Here is a 14,148-nt window from a genome sequence, read left to right on the forward strand (position 1 = left end):
TGTAGGGAAGATTTGAGAGAATGAGTAATGTCCATGTCATTACCTGCTATAATAAGATCATCCACATAAACAAGCACAGCTGTAAAGGATTCCCCCATTGACCTTGTAAACAAACTATAATCTGCCTTTGACTGCTTGAAACCTTTCTGAACAATGAAATCTGAGAGTTTGGCATACCATTGCCTCGATGCCTGTTTCAATCCATACAAACTCTTATGAAGTTTGCAAACTTTTGCACAATTACTATCAGCATATCCTGGTGGAAGCTTCATATAAACTTCCTCCTCCAAATCACCATGGAGGAATGCATTGTTCACATCTAATTGATGTAAATTCCAACCTTTAACTGCTACTACAGCAAGCAATGTTCTCACTGTCACTAGCTTTGCTACAGGGGAGAAAGTCTCATGGTAATCCAACCCCTCCTGTTGTGTGTATCCCTTTGTCACTAGCCGAGCCTTATACCTCTCAACACTTCCATCTGCATTGTACTTGACCTTATACACCCATTTGCACCCTATAGCTTCCTTTCCATGAGGCAAATCAACTACAGTCCAAGTGTCATTCATCTCTAAGGCCTCAATCTCAGCTTGCATTGCCTTGCACCAACCAGAGGTTTTGACAGCTTGTGCATATGTGTTAGGTTCTATTTGCTTTGTGATTGAAGCGACAAAAGCTTTGTGTGTGTTGGACAGTTTATGATAAGAGAGATTAGCATCAAGAGGAGAGGCATTACCTGAAAGTCTTGATCCTTTCTTCTTGTCTAACTTCTGTGAATGAGGGAGTGAGGATACTTGTTGACAAATGAAGTCCATCAAGTAAGGTGGTGTACGTCTTTCTCTAGTGGACCTTCTAGGCATATGAGGATCGGTGGGATGTGTATGTTCTTCAAGAGGTTCTGGTGGATTTTCTGTGTTTGAGGTGTTTGCTACATTCTCTATATCGATATCTGGTTCAGGTTCAAGGTGAGGCAACTCAGAAGTGTGGTCAAGAGCAGTATCTAGTGGTTGGGAAAAGGATAATGTGGTTGGACTTGGTAGGTTATGGGGAGTGGTTGTAGTCTTAGTTTTGTATGGAAAAATCTTCTCATGGAAGACTACATTTCTAGAGATGAAGATTCTTTTTGTCTCTAGATCCAAAAGCTTATAGCCTTTAACCCCAAAAGGGTAACCTAAGAACACACACTTCCTAGCTCTAGGATCAAACTTGTGCCTGTTATTTATCAGAGTAGAGGCAAATACCAAACACCCGAATACCCTAAGATGAGAGTAAATAGGTTTGGTCCCAAAGAGGAGCTCAAAAGGGGTCTTGTTTTTAAGTAATGGTGAGGGGGTTCTGTTTATGAGATATACTGTAGTGAGGATGTAGTCATTCCAATATCTCATTGGAATTTCACTTTGAAACTTTAGGGCTCTTGCTACATTCAAGATGTGCTGGTGTTTCCTTTCTACAATAGCATTTTGCTGGGGTGTTTCAACACAAGTTTTCTGATGGATTATGCCTCTTTTTGAATAAAAGTCTTTCATGTCAAATTCACCTCCATTATCACTTCTAATTACTTTGATTTTGGAGTCAAATTGGGTTTCAATCATTGCATAAAATTGTTGTAAAGCCCCAGTTGCATCAGATTTCAGTTTTAACATATACACCCAAGTACATCGACTGAAATCATCAACTATACTAAAAAAATATCTTGATCCATCATGACTAATTTCATTGCAAGGCCCCCAAAGATCACAGTGGACTAAATCAAAACATTTTTCTGATTTATGATGGCTAGTAGGAAAAGGTAGTTTGTGTAATTTTGCTAAAGGGCAAACTGAGCAGGGTATGGTAGCAACATCAAAATCAGAAATTTCATTTTTGCTAATCAAGTTCATCCTAGAATCTGAGAGGTGCCCAAGTCTATAGTGCCATAGACTGAAACCTTCATGGTTGTTGATGACAGAAGCAGAAATGACAGTGTTGGTGGTTAGAGAGGATAGGACTTCAACTAAAGCTGTAGGGGAGACTTCATTCCTCAGTAGGTGATACAAGCCATTCCTCACTTCACCCATTCCAGTCGTTTTCCAAGTTAAAAGGTCCTGAATAAAACAGTTTTCAGGTCGAAAAATAAGACAACATCTTGATTTTTGACTAAGTTTCCTTTCAGATATGAGGTTAAAAGAAAAGGATGGGACACAAAGCACATCATGCAAGGTCAAGTGTTTTGACATCTTCACTGTTCCAACATGGGAAACATTGACAGTTTCACCATTTGGAAGAGCTACAGAATATTTGGCAACACTTCTGATGGTGGTGAAAAGGGAGGTTGAACAGACCATGTGGTCTGTTGCCCCCGTGTCTATTATCCAAGGTGCATCAAAGGTGTTGTGTGAGTTTATGCTACAAGCTGAGAGACAAAGTGAGATACCAGATATTTTTGACATGTCAGATTTAGAATGACTGAGGGAATGCACTTGATTAAGTGAAGCTGTGTGAGAATGACTGGGTTGTTATTTGAGCAAGGCAATCAGCTGTGAATATTGCTCTTGAGTGAGTGTTGCTTGGTTGTTGTTGATTTGCTCATGTCCAGGTGGCATGAGGGTAGTGACTTGATTGGCAAAAGCTGGTCTGCCCTTCCCATGGAGCTTGTGGCCTGGTGGATAACCATGAAGTTTAAAGCATTTTTCTGCAACATGGCCAGGCATTCTGCAATGACTGCACACTGGTTTCTCAGGGTTAGCCTTAAAAACCTTTCTAAGGAATGTCCAGGCATTTTACAAAAAGTGCAATAATACTTTCTCTGAGATGTGATATTTTGCCTTCCTACATCTCTAGCAGTTGCTATCATAGCCATGGAGTCACCAACTGAAGTGTCAACAGAAATCTGTCGCCTCTTTTCTTCTTGTTGTATTATGAAGTACACTTCATTTAGACTAGGGAAAGGCTTGATTAGAAGGATCTGAGCCTTAAGGGCTTTGTATGTGTCATTTAAACCCATAAGAAACTTCATCACCCAGTCTCTTTCGTGGTTATCCACTATTTTTTTCAAACCCCCACATGTGCAGTTAGGAATAGACTCATAGTTCATCAATTCATCTAGCAGAGTTTTTAACTTAGAGTAATACATACTTACAGTGTCTTGGTTCTGCATTATTGTAGCAATACCTTGCTTTACTTCATAAATCCTTGGAGCATTTTGCTGTGCAAGTCGTTGCTCAAGTTCCTTCCACAGTTGATGAGCAGTCTCAGCATAAAGGGTGCTGCTCTTAATGTCAACTGACATGGTGTTTTGCGGCCAGGTGATGACTATGTCATTGCATCGAAGCCAATGATCCATCAATGGACTATCAGCCTCAGATGGTTCACAAATGCTTCCATCAACAAACCCAAGTTTGTTTTTGATGCGAAGAGCTCTTTTCATTGAATGTGCCCAAGAATGATAGTTACTTGAATCAAGCATTTGAGTGACAAGAAGGACTCCAGAACTGTCATTGGAACCAATAAAATAGGGGCTGTTTGGTTGGGATGGATCAGAAATATTTGAGTTTGGATTTGCATTTTGATTGGCATTTGAGTTGATGGAATTAGCCATATCTCTGATACCATATGAGAAAAAGAAACTTAGAAAATTGCAAAACACTATCCTGTTATTGAAGAACAGGAAGTGAGTAAGGAAAAATCAGAAATGTCATTTTCTAATCTTCTCATTGAACTGTTTTTCATAGTTATTTTCTATACATTCTAGCTTGACATTTATACTGAAGTGATAGAGACACTTGATGATAACAAAAGCTGTTTTCCAACGAGAAAAAAAAAATACATGAGCTGCTGTGAGTTGCTGTCCAAGTGAGTGTCCAGCTGGTCTGCATGTGTGTGTTCTCCTGTTGTCTGCTGCTTCACATGCCAAAAGCTGAAGAAGAATAATCCTCTGCTGCTGCTGCTGCACGTTCAAGCATCTTCTTTCCCTTTTCATGAGCTGCTGTGAGTTGATGTCCAAGTGAGTGTCCAGCTGGTCTGCATGTGTGTGTTCTCCTGCTGTCTGCTGCTTCACATGCCAAAAGCTAAAGAAGAATAATCCTCTGCCTCTGCTGCTGCACGTTCAAGCATCTTCTTTCTGTATTTTCAACAACGTGGACTGCGCCGCACTTTTAACATTAACCCAAACCATTCCGCCAATTCCTACGCATGCTGGTCATCTCTTGCCAACCGGAACTGGGCCTCGTCTACATGTTTGAAATTTGAACAGAGGAGAAATCTATTATTAATAATAAAATAAAATATAAATATTAATAAACTGATTTAAATTAAGATAGTTTTATGTGATTTTAAAAATTAGAAAAAAAATAAATAAATAAATTTAAAATTTAAATATTATTATAATATAATTTTTTATTATTATTTTGTTTAAAATTTTAAAAAATAGAATTATTTTTTATGTTTTGTTTAAAATTTAAAAAAAATTATAATAATAGATAAAAATTTAAAAAAATTTAAATTTAAAAATATTTATATTTAAATATTATTTAAGTGTTGAGATGAGAATGGATTGATACATATGAGTCTTAATTTAAAATAAAAATAATAGCTGACATGCACGTCTTTCTACAGCAATCAATGCATGATCGATTAGGGGTGGCAATATATCACACGACCCGTTAACCCAATACGAACACGATACGATAATAGCGGGTTAGGGTTTAGCCTTAATGGGTTCGGGTCAAAACGGGTTGACCCGTTAAGACATGATTGCTTAACGGGTTGATAACGGGTTAACCCGTTTTGATCCGTTATAACACGTTAAGAAAGTTAAAGTTATAATTATACTCTTATATCTAAAAATAAATTTGTTAGAATTTCAATTTCGATATTTTTATTATTTGGATTGTAGTTTTGGACTTATAATTAGTTTTATAATTTTTATAGATATTGTAATTTTAACATTTATATAAAATTATGTTAAATTTAATCAGGTTAAAAAGGTTAATTTCAGGCCTATTCAACTTATTTATATAAATAGTTTAGAATAAGTTGTATTGTGTCGTATTAACCTATTTCGTAATATTTTCTTAATTTATTTGTTTACTTATAAAAAAAATATATTTCGTAATATTTATTAATGGGTCAAAACGGGTTAACACGACACGACCCGTTATGTTAATGGGTCGTGTTATGATTTGAGATTTTGACACGATAAGCTTAAGAGGTCGGGTTAGGGTTGACCTATATGACCCGTTAACACGATTTGATACGATACGAACACGACCCGTTAACACGATTTGACACCCCTATAATAGATCCATGCTAGTTTAACCCAATATTATTTTTTTCTCGTCAGTTTAACCCAATATTAAGTTCTGAATGGAATGAATATTCTCTACTTATATATCTATGAATATATAGGATTTATTTAATGTAAAATATTAAAATATTTTAATTATTATATTTTTTAAAAGTTTTTTTTTTCCCCAAAACAAACATCTATGATGGGAATTAAGGTGGAGCTATCTTTAAAGATCATTTGGAAATTTCAGATGGACCAATTACAAAATCAAGAACCAAGAAGATCAAGGAAACAATATAAGAATTGGTGTAATCCACTTGGGTTATTGCAAGAAGGGTTCGGTTGAGAGCTTTTGTTTTTGATTTTTCTGAAACATGATACATGAGAGTAGAGGGAATTGGGCTTTTCATTCGTAAAGTGAAGTGAGTCGGTTTAGATTTATTTTTCTAGAGGAGATTTAGTTGGTTTGAATTATATTTTTCAGAAAGTGAAGGAGAGAGCTTTTGTTTTTGTTTTAGTTGGGTAATTTATTTGTTGTTTACTTATTTCATTTTATTTATTTTTATTGTTTCTTTAAGCTTTCATTTAATAGTGATTACAATTGTTATGTGTTATTTTGAGAATTTGTGATTTAAATACAAAGACGAATTCTAGAATCTTGGTTTTACGCATTTTCAATTTTCAGTGCATGTTTTGTCAATTACTTTCTAATTTAGTTTAATTCTTAATTTAGTAATTTCTGAGTTTAATCTATTAGTCCTTTACATTCCAATCCGACAATCAAAATCTAAAAACATGAATCTAGTCCATGACTAGTACCTTTTTCCATCCATTGCACATATCATCATCTTGTTTTCTATTTGTGAAGTTTTTCACATTTTTTAACGAGTTTAATTTTAAGTAACTTTCCCTGAGGAGACGATTTAGGAATTTATTCCTAATTATTACACAACATCCTCCTGCACTTGGGATAGCCTTTGTGCTACTCATTTTTGAGTGAGTCAAGTTTTTGGCGCCGTTGCCGGGGACAGTATTTTAGCTTAAATTTAAACTCGTTAGTTTTGTTATGCTCTTTAAACTGATGTTTCATGTCATGGGTGAGAGACATTTCAAATAGGTTGCTTAGAGTCACATCGAGTATTGAGAGTAGTATACACAGCTTGGAGATAGATAGCTCGTCTGTCTTTTCTTTGAGTGAGCCAGGTGACGAAATTGAAATTGAACCAGAAAACATGGCTGCACCTGCACCACGCACTCTTAAGGACTATTTGCAACCCACTCGCACCACTACACCTTCATGCATAGTTTTACCAGAAAATGCACCTAATTTCTCTATTAAGCATGGTATAATGTTAGTGATACCTCAGTTCCACGGGATGAATTCTGAGAGTCCTTACCAGCACTTGACAGATTTTGAGTTGGCTTGTGCTACTTTTATCACTAGGGTTGTTACTGATGAATTCATTAGACTTCGTTTATTTCCTTTCTCTTTAAAGGATAAAGCAAAGATTTGGTTTAACTCTTTGAGACCTAATTCTATTTCTAGTTGGTCTGATATGCAGTGTGAATTTTTACAAAAAGTTTTCCTTTTCAGAGAACTCAGTTTTTGCAAGAGCAAATCAGTTAGTTCAATTAGAGACCTGATGAGACCTTTTAGGCCGGTTGGAAAAAATTTAAGAATTTGATGAATATCTGTCCACATCACGGTTTTGAATCTTGGAGGTTGGTGAGCTATTTTTACACTGGTCTCACTCCAGAATACAAACAGTTTGTTCAGACAATGTGCAATGGGGAGTTCTTTAGCAAGGAACCTGATGAAGCACTATCATTTTTTGACTACCTTGCTGAGAGCACACAATAGTGGAACACTCGTACTGATCGAGTTCCATTAGCAGCACAGCCACTGAGGGCTATTTCTGGAGGGGGTAGGTATGAGCTTAAGGGAGACACTGATGTTCAAGCCTAAATAACTGCATTGACTAGAAGACTGGAGGTCATGGAAATGGAAAAAGTGAAGGCTGTGAAAGTAGTAGAGGCATGTTCTATATGTGCTGATTCAACCCATAAGACCCAAGACTGCCCGATAATGCCAGTATTTCAAGAAAGTGGGTCTGAGCAGATGCAATCAGCTAACTGGGTCAATAGAGCACAGAATCAGCCTTTCTCCAACACATATAATCTAGGATGGAGGAATCACCCAAATTTCTCATGGAGAAATGATCAGCCTGGTCGGTCCCCACCACCTCAGCAGTAGCCATTCCATCAGGGTGCTCCTCAGCATCAGTATCCATCATATCAGAATCCTCAGAGTTATCCTCATGTAGCTCCTCCTGGATTTCAGCCTCATGTAGCTGTACAAAGTTCTCAGCCTTCATCATCTGCAAAGAAGACTCTAGATGACAGTATGGCATAGATGACCAATACATTTCAGCAATTCATGCAGATTCAGGCCACCACAAATAATCAAAATACTCAGGCCATAAATGAGTTGCGAGGTACTATTAATAAGATGAGCACGACCTTGAGCACCCTAGAGAAAGGAAAATTTCCAGCACAGCCTCAACCTAATCCTCAAGTATATAGATAACAACAACATTAAGTGTATAACGTCCCAGGAGACGTTATTGAGACAACAAAAGCTGTTCTTACTTTAAAAAGTGGGAAGGAAGTTCCCCGACCTGAGATGACCATAGACACAGAGGTAGTTGCTCCTACACCTAAAGATGCAGCAGAGACGGATGAAGTTAAAAAAGAACCAGAGGTAGTGAGACTAGAACTGAAGAAACCTATGAGTGCAGATGCTGAAACTAGTAAGGGATACCAACCTGTGGTTTCCTATCCTCAGAGATTGGCAGCTGGCCAAAAGAACAAGTATAACACGGAGATTCAAGAAATTTTCAAGCAAGTGAAGATCAATATTCCACTCTTGGATGCCATATAACAAGTACCTTCATACGCAAAATTTTTGAAGGACTTGTGCACAGTGAAGAGGAAGCTGAATGTAAAGAAGAAAGCTTTCCTAACGGAGCAAGTTAGTGCATTGATATTGAGCGAGACTCCTCAGAAGTTTGGAGATCCCGGCTCTCCCAACATTTCCATTATGATTGGTGAATCACGCATTGGGAGAGTTTTACTTGATTTGGGGAGTAGTGTGAATTTGCTACCGTTCTCAGTATATAAGCAGTTGGGATTGAGTGAGCTGAAAAAGACCTCCATCATGCTACAGCTGGCTGACAAATCAGTTAAAGTACCAAGGGGTATTGTAGAGGACATGTTGGTCCAGGTGGACAAATTCTACTACCCAGTAGTTTTTGTGGTTCTTGACATGCAGCAGCCGGTCTCCACTATTTACCAAGCTCCTGTCATCCTAGGAAGACCATTTCTAGCTACATCAAATGCTTTGATCAATTGCAGAAATGGAGTTTTGAAACTTACCTTTGGGAACATGGCACTTGAGTTGAACGTTTTCAACGTTTGCAAGATGCCAGCACATTTTGATGACACAAGTGATTTGAATGCTGTGGAGAGTTTGACACCAATAGATTTTATTTGCTCAACTTCTCCCTTATCTGATGATGATTATATTTTTCAGACACCTGAATTTTTACTTGATGAGAAAATTGATCATATCAATGAAGATGACTTTGATTTTTTTGATTGTTTTGCAGATTCATCTTTACCACTTGAAGTACAATTTGCGGGAGCAAGATGGAAACCCCAGTTCGAAGCTCTACCACCGCCAGACATACTTAGATCTTCAGAGAAAGAAGTTCCTCAGTTGGAACTGAAACCGCTTCCTCAAGATTTAAAGTATACGTTTCTTAGACCTGAAGAAGGCACTTTTCCGGTGGTGATTTCCTCAAAGCTAAATCAGAAGGATGAAACCCAGTTGATTGAAGTATTAAGAAAGCATCGAGGCGCAATTGGTTGGACAATAGCAGACATCAAAGGCATTGATGCCGCTGTATGTACCCACAGAATCCATCTTGAAGACGATGCTAGACCGGTTCGTGATGCTCAACGTAGGCTCAATCCTACCATGAAGGAAGTTGTGAAAGAGGAAGTGCTTAAACTACTCGCAGTAGGTATCATTTACCCTATCTCAGACAGTAAGTGGGTAAGTCCAACTCAAGTGGTACCAAAAAAATCTGGTTTGACTGTCATAAAAAATGATAAAAATGAATTGATTCCAACTAAAATAGTTACTGGCTGAAGAATGTGCATTGATTATAGAAAACTTAATTCAGCCAGTAGGAAGGATCATTTTCCTTTGCCATTCTTGGATCAAATTTTGGAAAGAATAGTTGGTAATGCATATTATTGTTTCTTAGATAACTACTCTGGTTATTATCAAATTGCTATAGGACCTGAGGATTAAGAGAAAACCACTTTCACCTGTCCTTTTGGCACTTTTGCTTTTACTAGAATGCATTTTGGTTTGTGTAATGCTCCATCTACTTTTCAGAGATACATGATGAGTATTTTTTCTGACATGATTGATGATATTTGTGAAATATTCATGGATGATTTCTCTGTTTTTGGAAAATCCTTTGAGAGTTGTTTGCATAATTTGGCACGTATTCTCCAGAGATGTGAGGAAAAAAATCTTTTACTTAATTGGGAGAAATGCCAATTTATGGTTACTCAGGGCATTGTATTGGGGCATATTGTTTCTTCTGAGGGTATAAAGGTTGACAAGGCAAAAGATTGAATTAATATCTAAACTTCCTATCCCTAGGACAGTTAGGGATATTCGTTCTTTTCTTGGTCATGCTGGCTTTTATAGGCGGTTTATTCAAGGGTTTAGTTCTATTGCAAAACCTTTATGTACTCTTTTACAAAATGATATTGAATTTGTTTGGACTGATGAGTGCCAAAAAGCTTTTGATACCTTGAAAAAGTCGCTTACCACTGCCCCAATTGTGCAACCTCCGCAGTGGGACCCTCCCTTTGAGATTATGACAGATGCTAGTGACTATGCCTTAAGAGCTGTTTTGGGGTAGCGTGTGGATAATAGACCATGTGTGATTTACTATGCTAGTAGAACCTTGAATGATGCCTAGAAAAATTATACCACTACTGAAAAAGAATTGCTTGCAGTGGTTTTTGCACTTGATAAATTTCGGACTTATATTCTTGGTTCTCCTGTTACTATTTTCACTGACCACTCTGCTCTTAAGTATTTGTTGGCTAAGAAAGATGCAAAACCATGCTTGATTCGCTGGATTCTGTTACTTCAAGAGTTTAACATCAACATTAAGGACAAGAAAGGAGTTGAAAATGTGATAGCTGACCACCTCTCTAGATTGTCATCATTTCCTTCTTCACATATCAGCCTTCCTCTTGATGATAGTTTCCCAGATGAGCAGCTGTTTGTGGTTGATAGAGCTCCCTGGTATGCTGACATAGTCAATTATCTGGTGACTGAGCGAATGCCTTCTGAATAGTCAACCCAAGATAAGCGTCGGTTTCTATCTGAGGTAAAACATTTCTACTTTGATGACCCTTATCTTTTCAAATATTGTTCGGACCAATTGATTTGGAGATACATTCCAGATGATGAGTTTTCTTCAGTATTGAGATTTTGTCATATGGGTGCATGTAGTGGTCATTTTTCAGCAAATAAAACAGTGGCAAAAATTTTACAAAGCGGTTTTTATTGGCCTTCCATGTTTAAGGATGCTTACAATTTTTGTAAAGCATGTGAGTCTTATCAAAAGTTGGGAGCCATTAGCAAAAGAAACATGATGCCACTTTCCTCCATTCTTACTTTAGAAATCTTTGATTGTTGGGGAATAGACTTCATGGGACCTTTTCCGGTTTCTTTTGGAAACACATATATTCTTTTAGCTGTGGATTATGTTTCAAAATGGGTAGAGGCCATTGCTTGCAAAACAAATAACCATTATGTTGTCCTAAAATTTTTGCAATCTCTGTTTGTTCATTTTGGCATGCCTAAAGTTATCATAAGCGATGAGGGTTCTCATTTTTGCAACAAACCATTTTCTATACTTGTGAAAAAATATGGTATTACACACAGAGTTTCTACCCCTTATCACCCTCAAACAAATGGGCAAGCTGAATTGGCAAACAGAGAGATAAAAATCATTTTAGAGAAAGCCATCAAGCCTAATAGGAAAGATTGGTCGATTAAACTTCTTGATACTTTGTGGGCTTATAGGACAGCTTTTAAAACAAATCTAGGGATGTCTCCCTATCGATTAGTTTATGGTAAAGCTTGTCATTTACCTGTTGATATTCAGCATTGAGCTCTTTGGGCCATAAAACATGTTAACACGTCACTTGATGAAGCTTCAGGGTTGAGAAAATTGCAGATCAATGAATTGGATGAAGCTCGTCGGAATGCTTATGACAACGCGCAACTGGCAAAGGAACGCATGAAAATTCTGCATGATCAGAAAATTCATCCAAAGCATTTCACACTTGGCCAGGAAGTTCTTCTTTATAACTCTCGCTTGCATATTTTTCCTAGAAAGTTGAAATCCCGGTGGAGTGGGCCGTACATTGTAAAGACCGTTCATCCTCATGGAACGGTAGACATTGTCAATCCGAAGAATGGTAATAGCTTCACTGTCAATGGACAACGTCTAAAGTCATTTCTAAAAATCTTTGATCCACATGAAGAGATCTTATTTGTGCAAGACCCCAGGGAAGTGTTTTAAGTTGCTTTTCCTTCTTTATAGTTTTCTTTACTTGCATTTATTTTATTTGTTCTTTTGCTTTGGTTTTATATTTCATGTTGATTGTTTGTTTTGCTTGCTTAGTTCTGTGCACTTTGTTTTCTTTCGTTCGATTCATTGAGGACTATGTCTCTCACTAGTTGGGGGGTACCATGTGTGCATAGTTTAAAAATATATATATATAAATAAAAAATAAAAAAATAAGATTTGAAAAATTTGAGCATCTTGGTGGAGTAGTTGAGCGGGATCATTTGTGAAGATTTATTTTCAAGCTTAAACACAGAGCATGATTTTTGATGCATCATATTTTGTTGATATGTGGTTTGAAACCCTGGGATGTTATGCTTATTGAGATGAAACTTGATAAAATTTTTGTAAAATGAAAGGCAAAGTTTGAAGGATATTTTGCACATGCCTACGCTTGTAGTGTTCCTTATTTACCATTCATTGATTTAACACTGGAGAAGTAAACTGCAGAACTACCGAGCCATACCAAAAAAAAAAAGAGAGAGAAAAGGAATAAAGGCAACTTAGTGAACTTTCCTAAGTAAAAAGGGCTAGAAACAGTTACCCATGACTTTGGGGGTTGAGTGTCCAACCTTTAAAAACAGAACTGGCGTGAAAACTGCTAGTCCCTTGGGCTTTGAGGTAGTTAGAATCAGCAATGATTAATCTTAAGGTTGAAAAATCCTATGGCAAATCATAGCTAGTAATGAGGAACACACAATCAGTCTAGCTCCACACACACATTTGAGTCCTGACATATTTGCCTTAATTCTATGTGAAAGATTGTTGAGATAGTCTTGGTAGGTATAACCCTTGGGGGTTGAGTAGTAACATGTCACTTTTGTGAGAATTCAGAATTGTGTTTGATTGTTTTCGTTTGAATTTCGATCTTTATACAATATTCATCTCAATTAATTTTCACTATTCTGCTTAAGGATTAGCAAAATGTTAGTTGGGGGTGTGATTGAACTGAAATATTGCATATTTTAGCTATTTAAAACCAATGTATCTTAAATTCATCATGACATTATTATTGGTTTTAAATGAAAAAATGGTTAATAAGAATAAATACAAGTTGTGATTTAAATTGATTAATAGCATGAGTTTATGCGTAATTTTATAACTTGAGATTTAATTGGATAATGTTTATTCATATGCATATTTTATCTTATTTAGAAAGCTTGGTATGAGATAAATTTTGTGTGTGATCCATATGTTAAACTTTTTGAATAGATTGGAAGTCATTAACGCATGCATGACTCAAAACAATGAATTTTGGCTTGTAGGTCCTATACACATGGCATGGAAAGATATATTGAATTGTTGACCACCTCTAGATTGAAGAGTGCCGTATGCACTTCATCCCACCAACTCAACCCAAGTCACTCTCATCAATCATCCACCACCTCTTCCGTTCACACTCAAATAAATCCACCAACTCCTTTCCAACCCACGAAAAAATACTTCTTTTGTCTTCCAAGTGGTTGCATATCACATGAATTTAATCCATTCACATGGCAACAACTTGGCAAGCTGGAAGAAGGAGCTGAAATGTGATCCCATAGAAGAAATAAAAAGGTGCCGTGCATTACTTGACTTGTGGAGTTGGTGGTGATTATTAATGAAGAGCTGTGAATTGGAGGAATGAGTTTGCAACTTGGGGCAGCTATTTATATATATATATATATATATATATATTGCTGGATGAAGAAAAGAAAGGAGAGATGCTGTGCTTGACTTGTGAAGAGAAGTCGGCTGGAGTGAATTGTAGTTGGGAGAGTTTGGCGCCGGCTTGATATATATATTGCTGGATGGAATGGAGAAGCACCGAATTCAGCCATCTATATACATATATGTGTGTGTGTGTGTGTGGCTGGACGGTAGAATAAAGGTGTGAAAGGAGAGATGCCGTGATTGAAGGGGAGTAGGTAGGAGGATTTGCTGAGAGTAGGGAGGTAGGGAGTGAGCTGTGCTTGAATTGGAAGGGAAGAAAATGGAGGTGCAGGCGAGAGAGAGTTTTGATTGAAGGAGTGAAAAAAGGCAGCCATGATTAGAGAGAAACGTGTTCGGTGCACGATTTGCTTGAGCTGAAGTGTGATGTGCTGGAATTAATTGAAAGAAGAGAGAAAAAGAAAAGTCGGTGTTGGGTCATTAAATCCATTGCTTTGAATTGAT

This window comes from Carya illinoinensis, chromosome 5, assembly GCF_018687715.1.
Source record: "Carya illinoinensis cultivar Pawnee chromosome 5, C.illinoinensisPawnee_v1, whole genome shotgun sequence".
NCBI lineage: Eukaryota > Viridiplantae > Streptophyta > Magnoliopsida > Fagales > Juglandaceae > Carya > Carya illinoinensis.